Source organism: Melanerpes formicivorus, unplaced genomic scaffold (genome assembly GCF_026170545.1).
Source record: "Melanerpes formicivorus ecotype bairdi unplaced genomic scaffold, bMelFor1.0.p_v2 SCAF_32, whole genome shotgun sequence".
Taxonomy (NCBI): Eukaryota; Metazoa; Chordata; class Aves; order Piciformes; family Picidae; genus Melanerpes; species Melanerpes formicivorus.
Genome location: NW_027142384.1, coordinates 9,708,771 through 9,722,220, shown reverse-complemented (window position 1 = coordinate 9,722,220; position 13,450 = coordinate 9,708,771). Strand labels below are relative to the sequence as shown.

Below are 13,450 nucleotides of genomic sequence, written 5' to 3'. Positions count from 1 at the left end.
TGGAGACATCCCCACCTCAGGCACTGAAGATTATCTCCTAACAGCCTTGGGCATATGTTGATCAAGAAGGGTGACAGACTGGAATTCAGCAATGCTCCACACGGGAGCACATGAGTGCACCCGCTGGGCTGATGAACAGCCCTCCCGACCTGCCCCCACTCCAGAGTCCTCCTGCAAAAAAAAAACCCACACCCCCAAAGCCAAAACAACAGAGAAGTCACTCAAGAGTGACTTCATTCATTGCTCTCATAGCCTTCAGCTATTCATCAATATCACTTTATCATCACAGGTATCCAGAATATCCAACAGATCTGCAATAACAGGCATGTCTTTTGCAGTGTCTAAAGGGTAAAGAAGTGCTCTGCTGCCTGTGCCATCAAGTGCATCTAGCAGCACTGATCTTGCCTGTCACCTTGCCTTTAAATAGAGCAGTGCCACAGCCAGGTGTATTGCAGGAACAGTCCTTTCACCACTTGATGCCCGAGTGTGACTCTCTCAGCTGCTCCAAAAATGAGACCAGGTTAAGAGTTCCCAAGTCAGCTTCTCCCCATTTTTGCACTATAATTGACTTTGAATATTCCAAAGCATGTCCATATATTCATTTCAACAATTAATGCAATTAGTTGTGTTCATGAATATTTAACCAGCCTTTCAAACAAAGGCTGAACAGTTAAAGGGACTGGTAGTAGGAAATAGTATTTATTTCACTGGTGGGTTTTAGAACCCTGAAAACAAAAGCCAGAAGAGCTCTGCTGTTTGTTATAGCCAGTACAGAGGTATTCCCTGTAATGATTTGGCCAGATTAAAAATCAGCATTTAAGTAAAAGTCATCAGTTCAAAGGAGTGGTCCAGGTCTGGAGTGATTACAATGTTTTTGCTTGCCAGCTGTCTTGTGGCCTGTCAGAAATGGTCTGGACTCTCGCTTGGGGTTTTTTGATTGGGGCATAAATCACCAAAAGTCACCAGTGCCCTTATCAGGGTTGTTATTACAAGCAGAGAAACCTAGTGGCCAGTAGTCCTCCTCTTCACCCTACAACCATGCTTGCACTCACAGAACCATCAAATCACTTCCATTGGAAGAAACCTTTAAGATCATTGAGCCCAACCATTACCTAAACTCTGCCAAGGCTTCACAGTCACGATGCTGGGAGTTTCTGCACTGATGCTCTGTAGTCAGCAGATCTCAGCTGTCTGCCCTTTCAACACAGCCTTGAGAGCTACAATTCAGTAAAAGAATTTTTTCAAAATCAATGCACAAATTGAGACTGAGCTGTCTGAACATACTGCTGAAGCACCAAAGGCTTCTGAACATCAGTGTGGAAAGAAGATGTGAGGAATTTACACTACAGTGGCTAAACTAATTGCAGAGTGAGTTTTACATCTCGATCAGCAAATCCAAGTGAGCTCTTGAAAAGGCCTCACAAAGTTTTGATGGGCCTGCCCCCATTGTTGAGTCTGATATTTATCATCGCTTGCAGCAGCAGAACCCACACGAGCTCCCAAAGGGTTAATGCAGCTAGATGAGCTGAAATTCATGAGCATAATCCTAAACAAGTGAGTTGAAGTTCTATCAGGTCTATTTCATAGCATCAGGGATTACTGCTAGCAGTCTAATCCTACTGAGCCTAAGGGAGGTGCGTTGTATTGTATTTGAAATCCTGGCCAGGAAAGAATGGGAGGTTAAATGGGTGCCTTGCTCTGTAATCAAATATCACAGGCACTACTTATCTATTCAATGAACAACTAACAGAGAAAATCAATTAGGAAACAAATAGCATCTTCTTTGGAATTTTTTCCTCTCTTTTTTTTTTTTTTTTTTTTTTTCCCTTTTTAGCCCTCACAAAAAGAGAAAGTGAGGAGCAAATGGTTTGCTAATCTATGTTTAGGGACATTACATCATAGCATCCACAGCACACCATAACGCCAGGCACAGGCAGACGTTAGGGCAAAACAGTAACTGGAAAGGCACGGAACACCCTGTAGCAACTGCTGATGTTTTAATGCTATTTCTCTGAGTGCTAGGGCTGCTTTCAAGGCTGGCATCTATTCCAGTGCCAGCAACTCAGCATCTTCTCAAGGCATAAAGCAGCAGACGGAAACTACGCATCCCAGGCCATTAACTGAGCGCAGCTAATTGGGCTGCGCTCCGATGAAATCGCAAACACATATCCGGCTGTTTGTAACTGAACAGCTTAAATTATGGAGCAGTTGTGAAGAGCATTTCTTCAGCTGTGCATCGTCTTTTGTTCACTTGGTTAAAATCCCAGGAGTACTGAAAAAGGCTGAAGCTCCTGCTGCTCTTTGTTCCCAGCAGGGAGAAGTCCCTTTTGGTGGTCTTGAGGTTAACATCCTACCCGCCTCCCCCTCCCCATACCTGTCATGCTGAATAGACTTCACAGTCTGTGCACACAGACAAACAGCCTGACCTGGCCAGCTAGCTTGACCCCTGGGCAGGAAAAAGATCACATCTGGTTATTAATATTGGGACATTAAAAAAATGTAATCTCCCAGGCACTGGGAGAAGCAGGCTGGCAATTACATGGCGTGCACTGGCTGTCAGTCAGGGAGCATCTTAACCTGGTATTAGAAACGAGGATGCTCCAGTGCTCAGTTTGCTCTGATGAGGGGTTTCAGATACAGCCTCCCTCTCTGTGTCTGAAAGCTGGCACCAGAAGTTAGCCCAAGGCAGTCTTCAGCTTATCTGTCCTTACACCTCCCAACTTTTAACTTGTTTTCCATGGTTTCATAATAAAGATGCAAGTAGGAAAGAAAAAGCCCTGATGTTACAGTGGAGGAAGACAGCTGATAAATGGGACAGAACCTCTCAGCATTGCCATCATGCTCCATGTGTCCCTACTACATCCTCTGAATGTTTGACCACTCTCCAGACTTTTTAGCACCATAGAATTGCTTTGGTTGGAAAAGCCCTTTCAGATCATCCAGTCCAACCATTCTCTGACTCTACCAAGGCTGGGGCTAAACCATGGCCCTCAGCATCACATCTCTGCCCCTTTGAAACACCTTCAGAGATGGGCATTCAGCCACTTCCCTGGGGAGCCTGTGCCAGGGGCTGAGAGTACTTTCAGCAAGAAGTTTCTTCTCATATCCAACCTAAACCTCCCCTGGTGCAACTTGAGGCCATTTCTTATCACTTGTTACATGGTAGACCAACCCCACCTGGTTCCAGCATCCCTTCAGGGAGCTATAAAGAGCAATGAGGTCTCCCCTCAGCCTCCTCTTCTCCAGACTAAACACCCCCAGCTCCCTCAGCTGCTCCTCACCAGCCCTGTTCTCCAGATCCTTCCCCATCTCTGTTGTCCTTCTCTGGACTTGCTCCAGCACCTCAATGTCCTTCTTGGAGTGAGGAGCTCAAAACTGAACCCAGTACTCAAGGTGTGGCCTCACCATTGCTGAGTAAAGGTGAGCAATCCCTGCCCTGCTCCTGCTGGCCACACCATTGCTGATCCAGGCCAGGATGCTGGTGGCCTTCTTGGCCACCTGGGCACACTGCTTTAGTTCATTCACTCTAGACAACTGCACATTAGATGGCTCGAACACAGTTCCCTTCTATAATTGGTTTAAATACCCACAAATTCATTTGTACATCCCTGCCATATGCATTGCATACACATGTGCACGCACAAGGCTTCATATAGCACAGATATAGGAGTACCATGTGTGCAACCTGAGTATCACCAAAGTCACTGGAGAATTTAGCTTTTGCTTGAGTTAGGCCAAATATTAACCTAGTTTTTCTAAACACCACCACAGAGCCTCACTGCAATGTGGACTGAGAATATCAAACCCCTGCTCTGACACCTTTATACAGTATATCCAGACAATTACTTCTGTTTGGCTTCAGACTAGAAGAAGCTGCATTGAGATTAGACATTAAGCAGAAATTCTTCCATACGAGGGTGGTGAAGCACTGGAACAGGCTGTCCAGAACAGTTGTGCAGGCTCCAAGCCTGGGACTGTTGAAAGCCAGGTTGGATGGGGCCTTGAGCAACCTGGTCTTGCAGGGGGTGTCCATGTCTGTGCCAGGGGAGTTGGAACTAGATGATCTCTACAGTCCCTTCTAACCCTAACTGTTCTATGATTCTGTGACTTACCCCACTGGTTATGCCTAAAACAGAAAGAAAGAGCACAGTCTGAAGTTCTTATATGCTGCATTTTGCTGGCATCTCAAGCTTCTGGATTCCACAAGGAGGCTCTTGAATTGCCAGCGCAAACCCAGCACAGGTCCAGCATCCTTCACAAAGAATGCTCTGACCACCCAAGGCACACTTTCCCCCTTTGTCACTTGGAAAGCAGAGGGACATGGTCTCGAGAGGAGTCTCAACTCATTCCCAGAAGCTGATGTCAACATCATCTCTGTCCTTGAAACATGCCCTAAAATCACCTCCGCGAACAGTTATTTTTAATGCTCCCAGCCCAAATAGCTTCAATCAGCTCTCATCAGTTTGGTTTTCCTGCAAACCACCACAATAAAGACTTTTTCCTTGCTTCCTTTCAGATGGAAAAATTTCCTTTCAAATTACACTGGGACACGACCTAGGATGGGCTTTCTACCAATGATGTGTTAGTCTTGTGATCTGGGAGTCTGAAGGGAAAGAAAAAAAAAGGGAGTTTTATAGCACTGGAGATGGGAAGCTTCCAGCTTTCCAACAGAATGCTAGTGCTCCTTTTTAGCTCTGATAGGCCTTGAGATAGCAGACCCTGGGACTGAAACCCTCTCACGTATGGGAAAGCTATTACAGGAGAAATGCAAGATGTTTCTAAAGCACATTTGCCAACAAGTCATAGCAGGGTTTTGGGTTTTTTCCCCCCTTAGTATTAGTGGAGTTTGGCTTGCTACACGCAGCCATATTAAAAAAGAACATAGTATTGATAGAGTTAAAAAGTCCTCTATAAATGTCTAACATATTTTTCCTACTGCAAAATATGCAGGAGGTTCAAAATGCATCACAGTTTCCTGTGGGATGGTCAGCATAACGTTTTTTGTCCTTCTTGCTTAAAATAATGCAGGCAGCTCAAGCTGAAGACAATCAAGCCTTTATGTCGTCCCCCCCCAAGCCCAAAGAAGGAGAAATGGCTGTTTGATAATGTACACAAACACTCACACATCTACGCACACCAGAAGGTGGGAAAGAGTATTGGCAGGAGAGAGAAAGCAGAAAGGAGTTTGGGGCTTGGCAAGAGTGAAACTGGGCTAAGTGCTGCAGAAATGAGCCGGTTCCAGATGGAGACTGCACTGTGGGAACAGCCACGTGGGGATGTTGGTAGAGCAGGCAGGACAAGAAGGTAGTGAAGTGGTAACCACGGTCTGTGTCTGTGCACAACTGAGGCAAGGATGACACAGTGCACAGTCCTGACTGTGGGAGATGGCATTTTGGAGTGAAATTCAAAGCTTGAGGCAAGAGGGGAAATGTTTCTGACAGGTTGGGGCCTTTCAGGGTGGAGGCTTTCTGGGTTTGAATAGGAGCTGCTTTAAAAAATACACTAAATTATGGAATAATTTTGGGAGGAGAAACAGGTTATGGATGATGTGAGCTCGTGTGGGTGCTCACAAAGTGTGTCAGGGTTACTGACAGCCAGGGACTCGGGGAGCTCTGGAGAAGGTACTTAGGATGTGGGCTTCATCCTAACTACACCCACTCCAAGCTCTTTTGGTGAGTAGGATGTGGGCTTCATTCTAACTACACTCACTCCAAGCTCTTTTGGTGAGCAGGAATCATAGAATCATAGAATCAATAAGGTTGGAAAAGACCTCAAAGATCACAGTATCACAGTATCAGCAAGGTTGGAAGAGAGCTCAAAGATCATCAAGTCCAACCTGTCACCTAAGACCTCATGACTACTAAACCATGGCACCAAGTGCCGTGACCAATCCCCTCTTGAGCACCTTCAGGGATGGTAACTCCACCACCTCCCTGGGCAGCACATTCCAATGGCTAACAACTCTCTCTGGGAAGAACTTTCTCCTCACCTCCAGCCTAAACTTCCCTGGAGGTGGGCTTCATTCTAACTATACCCACTCTGAGCTCATTTGGTGAGAGGGAAAACACTTCCAGAATCAGATCCTCTCCTCTTTTCCACAGCCTCCTTGCAGAGCAGCTCCGCCTCTCCCTTGGTAACCACTAGCCTTTTTCTCTCGAGCACCAGAAACAAACGGAAAAACCCTCGAAATAAACTCCAGCAGAAAAACAGAAACAGTAACCATCCCTTTCAGAAAGAAATTACCCAAATAACAGAACTTTGTGAACTGGATAATTTCTCACAGTAGTGACAAACCACAGCAGTCAAACCACAGGAGAGCCATGTCCCAGCCAACTGACAGAGCTAAGAAACAGTCATTTGGGGAAACTCCTGGCCAGCTCCATTCTTGGAGGAACACTACTGAGATCAGCACTACGACAACAAAGACTGATTTGGCCCCCATTCTTCCTGTCTCTTGCCTCTCATCACCACTTTAGTAACAAATAAACAATTTTTTTAAAGCCACTGACAAAGGCCACAAGGGGATAAAAAGTCACACAAGCAGGAACCCCCCTTTTGTTTGCCTGTATCTTTGCAAATGTTTAGGCATTGGGTTAACAGCATCACCTATCTCAGACTAAAGAAAACACCTCGTGGGCTTGCTTGTGTCATTGCTAGCTGAAAAGCATCGAATCATGGAGTCATTAAGGTTGGAAAAAGCCTTTAAGATCATTCAGTGCAACCATCAACCCAACACCACCATGGCTGTTAAACCCCAGGTGCCATGGCCACAGGTTTCTTGAACACCTCCAGGGATGGGGACTCCACCACCTCCCTGGGCAGCCTGTTCAAATCCCTGACCACTCTTGCAGCAAAGAAATGTTTTCTAATGTCCAGCCTAAACCTCCCCTGGTGGAACTTGAGGCCATTTCCTCTCATGTTATCACTTGATACTAGGAAAAAGAGATTGACCCCCAACTTATCATAACCTCCTTTCAGGGAGCTGTAGAGAGCCATAATGGCACTTCAGGACATGGTTTAGTGGCCATGGTGGTGTTGGGCTGATGGTTGGACCTGATGATCTTAGAGGTTATTTCCAACCATAATGATTCTATGACTCTCTGTGGCAAATTTAGGAAATAATCATCACCAAAGCTGAAAGGACAGATGAAAAGCTGGAGGATGGGCTGTGTGAATGAGAGAGAGCCTGCTAGATGTTTTAGCAGCTCAAAAGACCAATCAATGCTTGGAAATGACTGTGGTAATTTATCAGGCCCGGAAGGCACTGATGCAGTCCAGCCTGGCTCACTGCAAGGTGAGCACATGAGAAATGAAACCTACCTGAGCAACACAGGACCACAGCACAGGGCTGCAGGAAGGCCCTACACTTTGTGTCAGCAGTCTCTGCTTTTCTGTCCCAGATAGGAAGGTTCCTGAAGTCATCAGCACCCCCCTGAGCCAGCTGTAGCCAGGAGCTCCCCAGGGCTCCCTGTGCAGGGGGGTTTCCCTCTCATCACCCACACGCTCACACCTGCTCTAGCTGCTGCCCTTCCCAGCCCTTCTGCTGCCACAGCTCCTGCCTGCTGAGCGGTGGGAAGGACAGGGCAGACACAGCTGGCTCCCTGCCAGCCGGGGACTCCCTGCCATAAGCAGAGCAACGCTGCCCTGCCCCCAGCAGACAACTTGCTTCCAACTCCAATTTCTTCAGCTCCAGTAATGGCAGAAAGGGAGCTGAGCCAAGGCTGGAGAGGGCTGTCTTGTGAGCCTGTGCTTGTCATATCTTTCTTTACTTGGTGTTTTCTCATCACTAATACCCTCTTCAGGAGCTTCCATGAGATGTAAACTGCTCTAAGATGCAAACTGCTGGAGGTAGCAAGAACCCCTCACAAGTATCTCACTTCATGAGGGCATAGCAAATGAAAAAATGAAGGGAAAAAAACCCTAAAAAACCCAACGGTGCTGTGCTTCAGCTTTCCAGAAAGAGGGAGGGAGGAGAAGATGAAGTATTTCAAATCTAACTTTGTGAAAATATACTCAGTGAGCTCCAGCCAAGATCTGAACATGCTTCTTTTGCTTTAACCAGTTAGTGGTGTGACAGGGTTCAGCAGTGACACTGCAGCAGTCATTGGGCCTCTGATGCAATTTTTGTGTTATCTCCAGCTAGCCAATGAACCCAGCCAAGAGGGCTGTGTGAGGAAATGGCCTCAAGTTGCACCAGGGGAGGTTTAGGTTGGAGATTAGGAATGATTTCATTGCTGCAAGAGTGCTGAGGCATTGGAACAGGCTGCCCAGGGAGGTGGTGGAGTCCCCATCCCTTCAGGTGTTCAAAAACCGTGTGGCCATGGCACTGTTGGAGATGGGTTTAGTGGGCATGGTGGTGTTGGGTTGATGGTTGGACTGGATGATCTCATGGTTTTTTTCCATCCTTCATGATTCCATGACAGAGACTGGCAATCAGTACAGAGGAGCTGGTCACTACCTTGCACCCAGGACGCTAAACACACGCAAGGAAGAGGAGCTGCTAGCGCTCAGCATTTCTGGCAATCAGACCCTAATCCCTCCATTTTTAGCACTTCCTTCACCACTGCAGGTAGCACAGCTAATTCAAATTCAGGTGGCGACTGCCTTCAACCAGCGTTTGTATATCCCCACCCAGGGAGTCAGGAACTTCCTGGCTTGCTCTCAAATTAGTATTTCATTTCAAATTTTGTGCTGACTTGGTGGGAGGGCATTTGGCATCACATTTTCACGTTGCTTCACACTACTTACAGGGTAATTTAGTTACTTCATCTTTCTTTCTCTTCCAAACCCTAATGTGAAAGGTTTTAATGCCAAGCAGCATGAAGGTCAGAGCAATCCGGAAGTCAAAACAGCTCCCACAGTATGAGTTCAAGCACAACAGACATCCCATCTGTATTTCATGGTGCACCTTAATAACAATCAATAAGACATTAAAGTTAGTGCTGAGCAGACTACAAAGAGGCCATCTGAGTTACGCCTCTGCCTTGCAGCCCGCACTAGGTGTGCAGGAACAACACCTCCAGTCTGCACCACCATATGACCATCTGGAGTAGGTACTTGCAGGTAGGTAGGTACTGGAGTAGGTACTTGCAGCCATGGCTGTGCTTTGGGTGCTGGTTCCTGCAGCCCAGGTCACTGTGCAGAGCAGTAAAGCTGGGAGAGCAACAAGAGGCAGATGGCTGAAGAGACAGGCAGTGTGACACCAGGACAAGCTGGGTGCTTCCTCCCTTTGCTCTCCTGGTATGTGAGGAAATAAATACTCCCGTGGGGTAATCCAGAGCTGGAGTGTTTTCCTCTGGGATAACTGAGCAGGAAGTGGCCTAACCAGTTATTGTAGGCACCTAACAGAGGCAGAAAAAGCAAGGGACCAAAAACTGACAGGGACAGACAGCAAATTGGAGGAGCTAACTGGTCACTGAACAGAGCCCAAGTTACCTCTGGAAATACAAGTTACCATGGGTGTCCCTGACCATGGCAGGGGGATTACAGCTGGACTCAGTGATCACAGAATACTTCTTCATCTTTGATGTCTTTTCCAACCTTAATTATTCCCTTCCAGCCCAAACCATTCTATGATTGTAACATCAAGCTAGGATTCATCTTGCAGAGGGTATGAACAAATTCATGCCAGACAAGACCAGCCAAGGAACCACAGAATCATAGAATTGCTTTGGTTGGAAAAGACCTCCAAGATCACCAAGTCCAACTGTTGACCTAACACCACCATGGCCATTAAACCACATCCCAAAGTGCCGTGAGGGACACCATTGGGAATACCAGAGAGGTCTGAAGCTAGCTACACACGCAGGTGAAAGCCAGTGTTGACAAATGAATCCAAGCAAATGCACGTCAGGAGGAATCATTTGAAGCTGGGCATCAAACAATCCTGTTACTATTGTCTAAGTTAACCACACCATGATGGAGAGTGTGGGAAGTCACATGCAATGAAAGGCAACATCTTCCCAGCACAGAGCACAATGGGATTTCTTTAAAGTAGATAATACAGAATCATAGCACAGGTCAGGTTGGAAGGGACCTTAAAGATTAATTCATAGGTTCATAGAATAGTTTAGGTTGGAAGGGACCCCTGAAGATTCAAGCCCTAATGATTCTGGAAGGATGGTAAAGCAAGCAAGACCTCTTGTGAGACCTCACCTCCAATACTGCCTCCAGTTCTGGTGTCCCCAGCATAAGAAGGACACAGAGCTGTTGGGGTGAATCCAGAGGAGACCACAAAGATAATCCAGATGCTGGAGCACCTCTGCTGTGAAGAGAGGCTGAGTGAGCTGGGGGTGGTCAGCCTAGAGAACAGAAGATTCTTGGGGCGATCTTAGAGCTGCTTTCCAATAGCTGAAGTGATCCTCCAGGAAGGCTACAGAGGGACTTTTCCTGAGGGTGTCTAGAGACAGGACAAGGAGGAACGGTTTGAAGCTGAGGGGCAGCAGGGTTAGATGGATCTGAGGAAGAAGCTCTTCAGTTTAAGGGGTGGTGAGACTCTGGAACAGGTTGCCCAGGGAGGCTGTGGATGCCTCCTCCCTGGAGATGTTCAAGACCAGGCTGGATGAGGCCTTGAGCAGCTGAGTCTAGTTGAGAGGTGTCCCTGCCTGTGGTGGCAGGGTTGGAGTAGATGATCTCTGGGGTCCCTTCCAACCTGAGCCATTCTAGGATGCTACGACCTTTCTTGTTCTGTTACCAGATGAGTAAACAAACCAGACTTAATAACCTAGATGAATGAAAGCAATTTAGAAAAGCTGCAATGTATGAGCTCCTGTATGAGCCACATTATTTCACAGTTGCCCATGAAAGAATTTTTCTTTGCTCTGCTCTGAGGAGCAGTTGTTGTTAGCCAGTCTGGGGTGAAAAGATTAGATAAGGTGGAGTGATGGTCTAATTTACTGTGATAGGACAATGATTGCATACTTGGCCTGTTCATGCGGTGTGGCTTCTAACCCAGCACTCTCCTGTTAGGGGCAATTCCTGGAAGAGGTGTGCTTGACTGACTTCATTTACAAGTATTTTTTTCATTGGTACAGGTTGGAAAGATACCTCATGATTGTGTAAGTCAGAAACCGCTCCAAAGAAGAAATATTCTTTACACCCAGACCAAATCCTGAGCATTTCAGCCCTGAAAATGTCTCTGAGAAGATTATGAGTAACTGGGAGAGGGCAATTAGAACAGGAATGAAAATCCAGGCCTGACTCCATCAGACATTAACATATAGGGAGTTGTGTGCAGGTGACAGCAGCAGCCCCAGGTCTGTATGGGCTCTCAGGGTTGTAAACTCTCCTCATGCTCCTGGAAATGTACATTTTCATTAGCACTCACACCTGCCTTTTTGCTTCCATCCATGCACCCCTGTTCAGGAAATCCAGCCTTCAACACCTGTGGCTTCCTCCCTAATCTCTGGCTCTCAGGAATGTCAACAGACTCCATCTCTAACTGCTTTCTGCCAGTACCAAATGCTCTGTTAATGCATGTACAGAGAAATACAGACAGAGGGAAAGGCAGATACTCCTTCACATATGGGAAGAAATTAAGTGGTATGCCCAATTACATTTCTACAAAGTCTATTTAGGCTGCCAAACATATTGGGGTCCAGCCTCTTACTTACTCCTGCTCACTTAGAGACACACTCCCTTTTTCCCCAAGGCCATGCTCTGTTTCATACTCCAGACAGCATCGAGCTAACTTTCTGTATCTATTAGGACAAACAACTACTAGAAGTAAAGGAGAGACATCTGCTTAGTTCCCATTGTGAACGAGTGAGGCACAAGGCTTTTAAATCTGCTGAGCACAACATCTGAGTGAACTGGGATCCAGGCTTGAGCATGAGATTCCAGAGTTCTCCTTTTATTGATCACCAGCTCAGCTCTCTTCTTTATCCTAATACAGCAGCCACATGATTCTTCAAGCCCAGCACAGCTCCTGGTCCTTCTCTACCCCAAAAGGCTTTAGGTGAACCTTCTCAACTGTTTGATACTTCTGAGGTAGCTGAGGTAACAGAATTTGAACTTTTCAGTGGAGAGCTCCTGAAAGCAAAGAAACACCTAAGCAAGACTCTCGGATCCTATCTGTAATGTGAGTCATAGATGATCCCACAAACCTATTCTTGCTTTTCAATACATGAAAAAAATAACTTAGAAAATTCAAAGAGACCTCAAAGTGATGAACTGAAAAAGGATCTGGTCTTCCTCAGAAATACCCATCAGGAGTCCTAATGACTAATTCTGAAGACTTTTATCCGTGGAGTTCTATCAATCACAGCAATTCAAAGTCTCTTGAAGATACTGGTGAAGCCTGCCGTGTCACAAGAAATACCAGTGGGCACAGGGCCATGGAGACAGGGCACACTGACAGTATATTCCCTTCAGCTACAAGGCTGCCTTAGCAAGCCAAAAAACCACCAAGGGATATCCTCAGCTTGAGTACAGCCTGTCAGTCTATGCAGGGTCCTGCACCTGGATCAGGGCTATACCAAGCACAATACAGGCTGGGCGAGGAGTGGATCAAGAGCAGCCCTGTAGAGAAGGACTTGGGAGCACTGGTCGATGAGAAACTGAGTACAAGCTGGCAATGATCACTCCCAGCCCAGAGAGCCAAACCTATCCTGGGCTGCATCAGGAGAAGTGTAACCAGCAGGGCAAGGGAGGGGATTCTCCCTCTCTGCTTTGCGCTCTGAGACCCCACCTGAAGCACCTTGTTCAGCTTTGGTGCTTACAACACAAAAGACCAGACCTGCTTGAGTGAGTCCAGAGGAAGGCCAGGAAGATAATCTGAGGGATGGAGCATCTCTCCTATGAGGAGAGACTAAGGGAGCCAGAGCCTGAAGAAGCCTGCCTGTTGAGCCTGGAGAAGAGAAGGCTGCAGGCTGACCTTATAGTGGCCTTCCTGTAGTGACAGGATGAGGGGTAACGATTCTAAACTGAAAGATGGCAGATATAGACTGGAGATTAGGAAGAAATTCTGTAGTGTGGAGGTGGTGAGACACTGGAACTGGTTGCCCAGAGAAGTTGTAGAAGTCCTCTCCCTAGAAGTGCTCAAGGCCAGGTTGGATGAGGCTTTGAGCAACCTGGGCTAATGGAAGGTGTCCCTGTCCATGGCAGAGGGGTTCAGAACTGGATGTCCCTTCCAACCCAACCCATTCTTTGTGTCTATGATTTCTGAGATGCATCTGCAGCAGAATTAGTCCCAGGGGTCAAGAGCAGTGTTTTCAAACCTGCCCAATGACTCCTGGTCACAGATCTGGTAAAATTAGTTTGAAACTATTTTTCGTGGCCTGTTATCTTTGTCATCTGAGAGCTGACTTCAGAAGATCCTGCTCTGATATATCCCAGCAGGGCCCTGCCTTCCTCCTGGGTCAAAGATTTTGAGTCACAGAAGTTCCTGGACAAATAAGGACATAAGGTTTTCAGAAACACTTGCAGTTTGGCCTCATTTTTTTTTTTCATT

At 46.7% G+C, this 13,450-nt stretch overlaps 1 protein-coding gene across 2 annotated transcripts in view; it reads right to left on the bottom strand.

The window, feature by feature from the left end:
• ZFHX4 (zinc finger homeobox 4) overlaps positions 1 to 13,450 on the bottom strand; it is a 184,265-nt gene that overhangs the window by 128,385 nt on the left and 42,430 nt on the right. The gene's annotated exons all lie outside the window — the stretch shown is intronic.